The sequence below is a fragment of the Vulpes lagopus genome, chromosome 15 (assembly GCF_018345385.1).
Source record: "Vulpes lagopus strain Blue_001 chromosome 15, ASM1834538v1, whole genome shotgun sequence".
NCBI classification, from domain to species: domain Eukaryota; kingdom Metazoa; phylum Chordata; class Mammalia; order Carnivora; family Canidae; genus Vulpes; species Vulpes lagopus.
The window spans coordinates 5,137,677-5,149,090 of record NC_054838.1 but is presented as its reverse complement, the minus strand read 5'-3'; the positions used below and the strand labels follow the sequence as shown (position 1 = coordinate 5,149,090).

Genomic DNA, 11,414 nt, shown 5'->3' with positions numbered 1-11,414 from the left:
GTAAGCACTAATGTAGGCCATGGCACTTTTAACTGCTAACAAAAATGAAGAGACCATAGAAACTACAGCTTCAGAGTGGGACAAATCTCTGTGAGAAAAATTGGGCCACTTTATTTATTTTTTTAAGATTTATTTATTTATTTATTGGGAGAAGTTGCGGAGGGGGGGTGCAGAGGGAGAGAAAGAGAGAGTCATAAGCAGACTCTGTACTGAGCATGAAGCCCAATGTGGGGCTCGAACTCATGATCCTGAGATCATGACTTGAGCTTAAACCAAGAGTTGGGCACGTAACTGGCTTTGCTACCCATGCGCCCCCCACTTCATCTATCTTTGTTGACGGTATACTGTCTTTGGTAAGAAATAAGATCAAATGATACTATGATACAAATCCACTTATATTTGATACAAAAGTCAGAGAGATGGAAGACAGAGATTTGCAGCTTGAAAGGGCATTCAAGAGGGTTGGAGCTTGAAGATGGATGGGGCATGGGGCAAGGAATGCCAGTAGTTTCCCCAACAGTCAGAAAAGATACTGGAGACTCAATCCTACAGCTTCAAGAGAGTGAAACTTAGCAACAAGGAAGAGTTTAGAAGTGGATTTTTATCCAGAGCTTCTGATGAGAACTCAGACACTGATTTCAGCCTTGAACTACCCTGACTAGGGACCCCAGCCATGGCTTACCCCACTTCTGACCCCTACAAAGATGAGACCTCCCTGATTGTAAGTTTGGGAGGAGAAACTCTATATATAATTCCATGCTCCCTCCTCTGTCTTTCCTTTTGAATGGATTCCAGAAAGGAGTCTGTGATTTGGGTTAATTTGTTTACTCTTCTGCATCCCACCATTCATTTTAAGGGGCTCTCTTCTCCTGTGGGATGGTGGTGATATTAAAGGAGTGTGCAGGCGCCCCTGGGTGGCTCAGTCAGTTAGGTGTCCGGCTCTTGGTTTAGACTCTGGTCATGATCTCCAGGGTTTTGTGGGATAGAGCCTCGCATCCAGGGTGGAGAGGTCTGTACTCAGTAGGGAGTCTGCTGGAGATTCTCCCTCCTGTTCTCACTCTCTGTCTCTCAAGTAAATAAATAAATCTTAAAAAAAATAATAAAGGAGCTTGCAGTTTGGGGAATGGAAAGCCAAAGAAACCAATAATGGGAACATTAGCCAGACACTTTAAGAAATATATAGTGCACTTTTGAAGAACATGGTAACAAATGAAAACTTAAATCTTAAATTTGAATCTTAATTAAAGATTTAAGTTTGGTTGGTGCTTTATTAAGCACAGATTTTTCCCTTGGTAGTGGTTCAGCCTATATTTCCAGTGTTGGCCTGTTTTTATTCACATGCAGTTTGTTGTCTTCTAATATTTACAGCATGATAAAAGACATTAAATCTTAACTCTCATGCTTTTTTTTTAAAGGAGATTGCAGTTCAATACATCTTACTTTATAAAAGATGAGATATACAGTGGCTGTGTCTATTTACATTTTTTTAACAGTAATTTAAAGTTTATTCCAGCTATAATGCAGGTTATTCTGACTTTAAGGTAGCATCACATGGCATACTTCTGAGTCCATTCCTGAGATATTCTGTTGTACTTATCTCTGTCTATTTTATTTTATGTTATTTTATTTTATTTTATTTTATTTTATTTTATTTTTCTCTTTCTGTTTTATAGATCCATGCAATCTCTGGCACTAGGGGATCATCTGGGTTGGATCACATAGCAGTGAACAAATGGATAAAATCAGTTTAGAAATAGTTAAAGCAGGAGACCACTGTGATCTTAGAATATCGAGACAAATGCTGCCATTACTATTAATATTTGGATGATAAATTCTTGTTGTAAATGCAACCTTAGGTAGTTTGAAGGGGTAGTCTGTAAGAATATGAATTATCAAAAAGAATACACCACCTTGATATGGGCTGTCATTAGGTCCTATAATTGTGGCTTGCCAATGAAACATACCATCCCAAACTGGACCTGCAGAATATTGTGCTGCAGGGTCACGGGCCAAATCACTAAGACAAGAAGCTGCAAATATTGGGCCTTAAGAAAAGTAAATATCCTAGGGTTTTAAGCAAAACATTATCCTTGGGAGGGCCTAGACAGATGCTGAACTACTGACCATGGAAGACACCAATTATACCGACCAGATGTGTGGGAGCATTGGGATCCGGTCCACCGCATGATGACCTTCAATTCTGTAGGCACCACTTACCCTTAGTGAGCACCAGGCATTAATACATCAGCATGGTTCACTAATGCTAGCTATGGGAGTATGTTCAAAGGAAAAATTAAAATTAAGGATCTTTACTATACTGAATAGGAAATTAATACACATCAAATATCGCCCTGTTCCAAACGTCTACAAACTTTCAGGAAGACAGGAAGACCTCAAAAGATGTCCCTAGTAAAATTATAGATCTTATGAACTATTTTTTAAACAATTAAGTATGAAAGTTATTAATTAAGTCCATATGTGAGTGAAACCTATAAAATTTTATGAAATGGAAGTCTTCTACTCCTTGGGGTTCGGAATATTAAATTAGATGAAAATCATGAAAGAATTTAGGAATCTGTCAAAAACTTCTCAGCATTTCACAGAGAAAATCTTTCAACCTTTAAAGATATATAATTTCAACATTAATTAAACTGGTAACATTAAGATGGAAACTTAGAATTATAGCCCAAGTAATAACACATCTCATGATAACATCTCTGACATTTGATTATCTCTTAGGGCTCATATCGAATCTACCACTAACTCCTGATCACTGTTCCTCTCAAATACCCACTTCTTTTCACCTTCGATACCTTTACTTATAGGAAGTAGACCCAGTTCTTAAACGTGCCTTATAGACACAGCTTTCAAGGATTTACCTAATTTAACAGTGAAAACAGAAGCTACAGAAAAGAGCTCTCCGATGAAGGAGTCCATGTTTTCTTAGTTGCTAATTATAGAATTGGAGGATTTTGGATTTGAAAGGTAGGTATCCACTTCAAAGCCACGCCAGTCACTGCCCCTGCTGTCCTCAATTCACTTCATTTCTCTCCAGCTCTAGTTTCCTGGCCCATCAAACTGACTGAACCCTAATAGCCTATTGTAATTGTGAGTATGGGTTGCTTTGAGGTCATGAAACAGCTCTGTGGGGACGCCTGCACGGCTCAAGGGTTGAGCATCTGCCTTCAGCTCAGGGCATGATCCTGGAGTCCCGAATCGGGCCCCCTGCATGGAGCCTGCTTCTCCCTCTGCCTGTGTCTCTGTCTCTGTCTCTGTCTCTGTCTCTCTCTCTCTCTCTCTCTGTGTCTCTCATGAGTAAATAAATAAAATTTTAAAAAATTAAAAAAGAGAGATAAATAGACCCAGAAATTATGATAGAGATTATAAAATTGACCAATAAATTTAAAAAAAATAAAAAGAAATGGCTCTGTAAATTTGAAAGAATACAGAAATGTGAGTTAATAACATGCATTGCTTTCACAGTCGGCCTGTCTGGTCCTCTCAAGGAGCCCCAGTATTTAGTCTACCTGTTTTGGTGTCTTTTCATATAGAATTTGATTCATTCCTCTGACCACGTGTTAGCCTTTTAATCACCTTTCCGATCTCAACTGCATCTTTCTTAAGTTGCGACAATATAATTGCAGAGCATTTTCAGGTGCAAAGAAACCAAGTCTTTATTGAAAGAGACAGTTATGTTTTCTGTTTCTTTTCTGATCTATGTATTTTTACGCTCACTGGTTAGGTAATGCATTTTGGAAGTAGTTTGAAAAATACTACATAAGCTTCACTGGCAAAAGGCATGGGCAGGGGAAAAGGAAGTAACAATATGAGTAGATCATAGAAACCAATGTGTAAAATATGTGAGCATTAACATCATTTCATAATCACTTCTTCATTTTTATTTTGCATTTTAATTACTTCATTTACATGCATCTGGAATGATTCAGTTTTTAACATATTTTGATTAGATTAGTTATGGGTATATTATATTTATATTTTACATGTAGAGTTGGTGAATTTTTAAAGTATTTCTGTTCCTGAATAACCTCCAGTGTTACCCTATAGTCAACTTTTGGCATTTTGGTTTTTCAATTCTGAATTAGCATATCTTGTGAGTTGCCTACATTTGCTATGGAAAGACACCGCAACAATTGTTGAAACCTAATTTAGCAAAATGTTGAAATTTCAGTATTAATATTCCAAAGGGGGTTGTAAAACTGAGAAAAAAAAAAGTCAGACCCAACATAAGAGGTCAAATCCTACCTCCGAGGGAGACTGGCTTATATTCTTTCAATAATAGATAACCACATTTTAAAAAATCCACAACAGTCCTTAGGGCTTTGCCAGGGAAGGTCTCACAGTGTTTCTGTTTGTGGCCATAGCCGACCTTGTTCACATTCCTACACATTCCCAACCTCCCTTGCAGTTGGGCCAGGGAATGGGATCCTGGCAAGTGGAACATGGACAAAAGTGCTGTAGACAGTTTCAATCTCCGGGCCTGGCGCCTCAACACCCACCATGCACTACCTCTAATTCTCTCCGGCCCTGCTGTTTGTAACAACCTCAGAGTTGAGTGTTCCAGATGGTGTTGCTACCAGACTGGAGAGGGCCATCCAGCCACCTTGTACTGTGCATGACCAAAAAAAAGAACTGTCACTATGTTCAGGGTTAGTTTGTTGTTGGCCATCAACAGTTCCAGCAGTTGTTGTCTAGCGAAGAAAGAGAGCTGGATGAGAACCAGACTCTTCAGAAGGCAACGTAGTCCAACAGTGAACTCATATAGTAAAATCAGAAATCTGGTCCTAGTGATGGGAGGTAGAAAAACAAACGTCTTCAAACACTCTCCCAAAGATTTTAATGAATGGCGTCTTTCTTAGGACGATGGTTCTCAAGTAATTTTTATTATAACCTCTTAATTAAGTCTTTTTACATGTCAAGTACTGTTTGAAACATTTGTTTTTAAAAAATCTTCATAAGAATTTCCTGGGCTAGTGGAGCGGGGGGTGCCTGGGTGGTGCAGTTGGTTAAACGTCCAACTCTTGGTTTCAGCTCAGGTCATGATCTCAGGGTTGTGAGACTGAGCCCCGCATGAGGCTCCATGTTCTGTGCGGAGTCTGCTTAAGACTGTCAAGATTGTCTTTCCATCTCCCCCTACTCCTCTACACCCTACCCCCACCAGCTTGCTCTCTCTCTCAAATAAATAAATAAATCTTTTTTTTTTTTTTTAAAGAATATCCTGGAAAGGTGTTACTATAATTCTACTTTAAACATTAAGAAACTGGGACCCCTGGGTGGCTCAGTGATTTAGCGTCTGTCTTTGTCTCAGGGCATGATTCCAGGATCCTGGGATCAAGTCCCACATGGGGCTCCCTGCAGGGAGCCTGCTTCTCCCTCTGCCTGTGTCTCTGTCTCTCTCTCTCTCTGTGCCACTCATGAATAAATAAATAAAATCTTAAAAGAAAAAAAAAACATTAAGAAATTTAGGCTTAAGTGGTCAAGTCAAATACCTAAGGGAACCAAACTACAAGGTGGCAGGGCTGGGATCTGAGCCCAGGCTTTCCCTCCCCAGAGCAGGAGCCTACAGTCTACCATACCGACTTGTCTCTTTAGGAGAGAGACGTGGACCCCGCAAGCCGAACTGTCATTTTTCTGGACTCCAGTCAGATGCATCTCCACTGCACCACTGGGTGCTGATCTGGACATTCCTCTGGTAACTATTCCTCCACATTCCATTAAGCTGTAATTCTGACAAAACAAATCCTTTAAATAATATCTTCAAAGTTAACAGTGGAGGGAATTGCACACCATGCTTTTACTTTGATAACTTTGCCGACTTCTTGACTTTTAACCCGTATCACCAAGCAGGTAAAATAATACATTTCCTCAAAGGCTCACCATGTTCACCCCTCCTAAAAATCCTCCCAGAGGTTTATCTATGTCCTTAGAATAATATCCAATCTCCTGTATCATTACTTCCAAGATGTAACATGGTCTATTGACTGCGTCAGTCTCCGACTTTCTTGTTACCATCCCCTTCGCCCTCTGCATTCTCAGTACATCTCCCTTCTTTTTTGTTCCTTGAACAGGCAGGGTCCAGTTCATCTAAGGGTCGCTGTACCTGCTGTTCTCTGTTTGGTCCTTGTTGTGGTGGAAAATTGTTCTTCAGACTCTGATTGTTTGGATTCTTCTCATTTTTCAGGTCTCCACTAAATTGTCACCTCTGCAGAAAGAGGTTTCCTGGCCAACTAATGTGAAGGGATCCACCCCTCATAACACATGTCTTGTTTCATGTTCTTCATGAAGTTTATGTGGCTCTGAAATGACCTGGTTTATTTCCTACTTTTCTTTTCTTTTCTTTTTCTTTTTTTCCTTTGTTTTGATAAGTTCATGTATGTGTGACCTTGCACAGATTTTGCAAACTCTTGGTTCCTCTGCTTCCTCTCTTGCATAAAGCACGTAATAGTATCTTCCTCGGAGGGTTGCTTTTTTATTTATAAATATAATTTAGAATTGTACCAGATACAGAGTAAGAAATACGTGTGCGCCTGTTTTGTAAATAAACCAGAGACAATTCAGGTTATATGTCAAAAGCTTCAAGTTTCTTTGTTTTCAGTTGTTTCAGATCAGTGACTTCATTCTTCAGTCAAACCATTGAATCAACCCACTTTTTATCAAAATTCTTGAGTTTGGTGACTACGTGCACAGCCGTTGTGGAGAGTGTGACATATGGGGCGAGAGGGGGGATGAACAATGCAGCCTGTGGTCATCTCCATAAAGAAATAGGCTATCAATTATTCATCTTAATCAGTTTAACTGGCAATGTTTGTTAAATAATTGGCATCACATGTAGGTAGGTTTTTATTTTTGGAAAACTGGGAATATGATTCCCTTCAGAATTACATTGCAGATTTTCATTCTCTTAAGAATGTCTTAAACCTTTTTCTGGGGATGAAGCTTTCCTAAGGCGTTTGCTCTGGAGGAATTTAAGTTTGGCAGTATCGCGAACATGCTTGTCCAAAACTCTTGTCATCACATTTCGAGACCATGGAAATGGATGTTCAAAAACAGATCAAACATTTGACAAGAACCTGACATCTCCGACTGAGTCAAAAGTAACTTCTTCCCAATTCTCCCTTAGTTATGTTGTTCTATTACGCTTAAAAAAGTAAGCCCGGGGATGACTCCAGGCAGAAATGTCAACTTTAAATCTTCAGCCTGTCATTCAAATCCTTCCACACGTTGTCCCTCCCATGGCTTCTCATTCGGATTCTGAACAGACTCTCCTTCCCATCTTGTTTTTCAGTCCCCCAACTCCATTGTCATTTCTTTCCTTCAGCCTTTGCCCCAGCTCCTCTATGTAGAACACTCCCTTGCCTTCATATAAACCTAAAAAAATTGGGGGTTTTACATATTTCATTTAAATTCTTCCCTAAAATGTATCAATGTCTGTGTTATTTAGACTCTCCTATTCCTTTCTTCCTCCATTCTTTCACCTTATGTTTATTTTCCATGTTTAATTATTTTAAACATTGCTGTGAAGATAGTATTCAGATGAAAAGGGATGGAAAAGAATCTATAGACTCATGTCTGCGATAGGGAGTATCAGAAAATGGTTACCAACAAGGTTTTGCTTCCCTATATGTACTTGCTGCTGCAGCCCATTGGGAAGTAAAGTCTATTGGCCTTTTCCTTACATTTGATGGGCTTTGTGACTCGCTTCGACTAACAGAATCTGGTGAGAATGGTAAGTTCAGATTCCTGAGCCCAGGCCTGATGAACACTGGCAGTTTTTGCTTCCTTCCTCTTTATGCCAGCCACTATGTAGGAACATGACTTACTGGGCCACCGTGTTGTGAAGAAGCGAAGCCAGTCACGTGGAGAGTTCACATGAATGAGCACAACCAGTGAAGCCTTCTTAGAATTTCCAGGCTGTTCCAGGCATCACCTAACTGTGAGTGAGGGAATACCTCCAGCCAGTGACATGTGGCACAGAAGAACCTCTTGGGGAAGCTCAACCAACCCACCGAATTCTGAAAAAATATTAAACTGTCATTTTAAGCCCTACATTCAGAGATGGTTTATTACCTAGCACCAGATAACTGAAAGTTTCTTAACTGCTTGTACTATGATTTTAAAAAAAAAAGTTTTTGCACTGAGAAGACTGCAAGTAGGAGGCAAACAAGTCAGGAATTACCTGCAAATGTATTTTTTAAATCATATGTTTTACTGTTACTGATCATCTTTCAAATTCACTCATTCGAAGGGTGAAAGTCCTGTCAATATTACTCATTAAGCTAAAAGATCTTGGTCAATTTACTCTATTTCTGTGCCTTCGTTTAATCATCATTAAAATGGAAATAATAGCATTGAGGAGGGCACTTGATGGGATGAGCACTGGGTATTATACTATATGTTGGCAAATCAAACTTAAATAAAAACAAATGAAAAAAATAGAAATAATAATATTGTCTCCCTTGTAGATCCGTTGTGAGGTTTAAATGAATTAATTTTGGTAACATTCTTAGTTGTTGTATGGCCCCGTGAAGGTTTGCAATTATGACTATTATTATTATATTCGAGGAATAAACTAATCCCTACAATGCCTGATAGGAAGAAAATCATTACTGCAGGTGGAGTTCGAGAGTACACATTCCTTTTTTTTTTTTTTTTTTTTAAATCTAAGTGGTCAAAAATAATCTGTGGGCTTTCTCGAAAGATCCTACATGGCTCCCTCCATGTTTTTTTCTTTTGATTTGCCATTAAGAAGTTTCATACTTCAATTTATATTTAGCTGTTGAGAATGTGCAGAATCTTAAGGCCTACTAATCTTTGTTACTTTGGAAAGAGTTTGCATCTCATAAAGAGCAAGAAATGTAAATGGTTGAATTTTAAACAGATTTTGATTTAAATCTCTCCAAATTGTTTCTTTTGCAAACAGTATGCAAATATAAAGCTAAGAGTTAAAGTATGTTTACATAACATATGCAAATGAAGCTTTTTGGTTTACTTGATAATGTAAATTTGTAAGATCTTAAATGCGGTTTTCTCATTGAAATCATATTGGTAATTATAACACTAAAAACTTCTTTCTAATGTGTCATTACCAGGTAAAATATGTTCTCAAAAGATATTTGATGTGCATCTTAATTTAGTGGTAAATGAAAGCTGTAATATTATTTTTAACAAGATTTTTTGTTACTTCATTTCTAAGAGAAATATATTCAACCTCAATTAATTTGACATTTCGTCATACAATTGACCCTTGAGTAATGAGGAGGTGGAAAATCTATGTACAACTTTTGACTCCCCAGATCTTAACTAGTGATAGCCAACTGTTGACCAGAAGCCTTACCCATAGCATAAAATGATTAATACAGGTTTTGTATGTATATGTGTTATATACTGTATCTTTACAAGAAAGCCAGTTGCAAAAAGGAAAAAAAAAATGTCATAAGAAAATCATAAAGAAGAGAAAATGCATTTATTTAAATACATTCTGTATTTATTAAAAAAAAAATCTGTAAGTGGACCTGCTGTGTTCAAACCCGTGTTCTTCAAGGGTCAACTGTATATTGAATTATATATCACCCTCAAATTCTTTTATGGATTGAGCCAGAATTCTCAAAATGGTAATAGTGCCCAATACATGGTTATTGTCGCATTGACTATTTATGTTGCTCTCGGGTTCCCTGGAGTCCTCTCCAGGGATTTTAGCAGTTGCAAAACAAATGTCTAAAGAAGGTCTTAATTCTCAAAGGTAAACAAAACAAAACAAAAAAAAGACAAATATAATAAGTATTTAGCACATATCAGGAAGGGTTGGAGAATTTTATCCACACAAATTAGTTCCTGTTAACCAAAACTGCCTAAAGGATTATATCCATATTTTACCGACGAGTTCATTAAACCTTAAAATCAACAAGCAACTTGTCCACAATCACACAGTCAGGAAGTGGCAGGACTGGAAAACCCACTCAGTTTACCTTCTCCCCTCTTCTTTCTACAGCCACATCCTACTGGAGCGTAGGGCTCTTACCTGGGATCGACGGTTCTAGTAACAGCTGTGCTCCTAATTGTCACAACTTGGATAAGTGACTTACTCAATTTTTTTTGTTTTGTTTTGTTTTCTAAAATGTTTTCTTGGTTTTCTGCTTTTGCTGCATTGTTTATTCTTAATTTCCTACAAGTAAAATAGGAATGGGTTGGGGTAGATGATTTGAAGCTCCCTTCAGTTCTGGATCAACACTTGCCTTCTCCAGGGTTGAATCCTCAAGGTAAGCCCAACAGGATCTGTGAGGTTGGTAATGATGAAGTTTTCTCGTTCAAGTCCTTGTGTCCATGTGCCTCAGCAAAGCAACGGAAATAAGGACAGGCCCCTTGGGGTAATATTGCCTTTTAATACCCAGATCCTATTTTACCTCATGGAGTACGCCCTCACCTTTTCCCCTTTGGTCCTCATTTTCTGCCTTAATTATTGATCTGTGAGTTAGTTGCTCTTGGAACTGATGCGCTCAGCAGCTCAGGTGGTGGAGGGAGATGGTTGCTAGGCAACTTCCCTTGCTTCAGATGGGTTATTGGGCCTTACCTTTGAAAACCTTGTTTGCGGAGAATCTGAGGGAGAAACTATTTCTTTAATTCTTCCATCCTAAGGCTTCAGAAAGCACAGGGATTTGGAACTAATAGAGAAGGTATTTAAAAAGGATTATCTGAGAGAGAAAAATTGGATAAAATATTTGTGTTTTAAGGTGTTAGGTGATTTCTTTAAAAAAAAAATCCTTTGATACTATTTTCCCTTTCCACTGCTGCATAACAAATTACCACAAACACAGGGACTTAAAGAGAAGTACATTTATTATCTCACAGTGTTTGTGCTTTAGAAGTCCAGGCGAGGCTTAGCTGGGGTCTGCTTACCCCTTCGCTCAGACTTCAGTCACAATGACTCCTGGGCCTGTGGTCTCAGTCAGGCTGGGACTCGTCCTCCAGGTTCCTGTGGTTGTTGGTAAAGTTCCTCTCCTTGAAGCTCCTGAACTCATGGAGGTTTGCTTCCTCAAAGCCAACAACAGGACAAGAGGGTCTCTATGGCTTTCGGTCTCTGAGCTAAGGGAAGTCCTGAACCCTCTTTTCTTTCAAAGTGTCTGATTAGGTCTGTCCCAGATAGAATTATCTCCCTTTGGAATAACAGGAATTCACCTGCTTGAGAACCTTAATTACATCTTAAAAATCCTCTCATTTTTGCTACATAATGTAGCGTAATCACAGGAGTGCTATCTCTTAGTATTCATAGGCGCCTCCCATGCTCAAGGAGAGGGAGTCATACAAAGGTGTGGGTCTTTGGGGGTGACCCTAAAATCCTACCTATCACACATGCAGTTTATGATCAGATCAGTGTTACATTAAGATCTTAAAATATGGGC

At 38.7% G+C, this 11,414-nt stretch overlaps 1 pseudogene; it reads right to left on the bottom strand.

Annotated features, from left to right (window-relative positions):
• Positions 1–1,547: 1,547 nt before the first annotated feature.
• Positions 1,548–2,016, bottom strand: LOC121476405 (annotated as a pseudogene).
• Between the last annotated feature and the right edge of the window lie 9,398 nt (positions 2,017–11,414).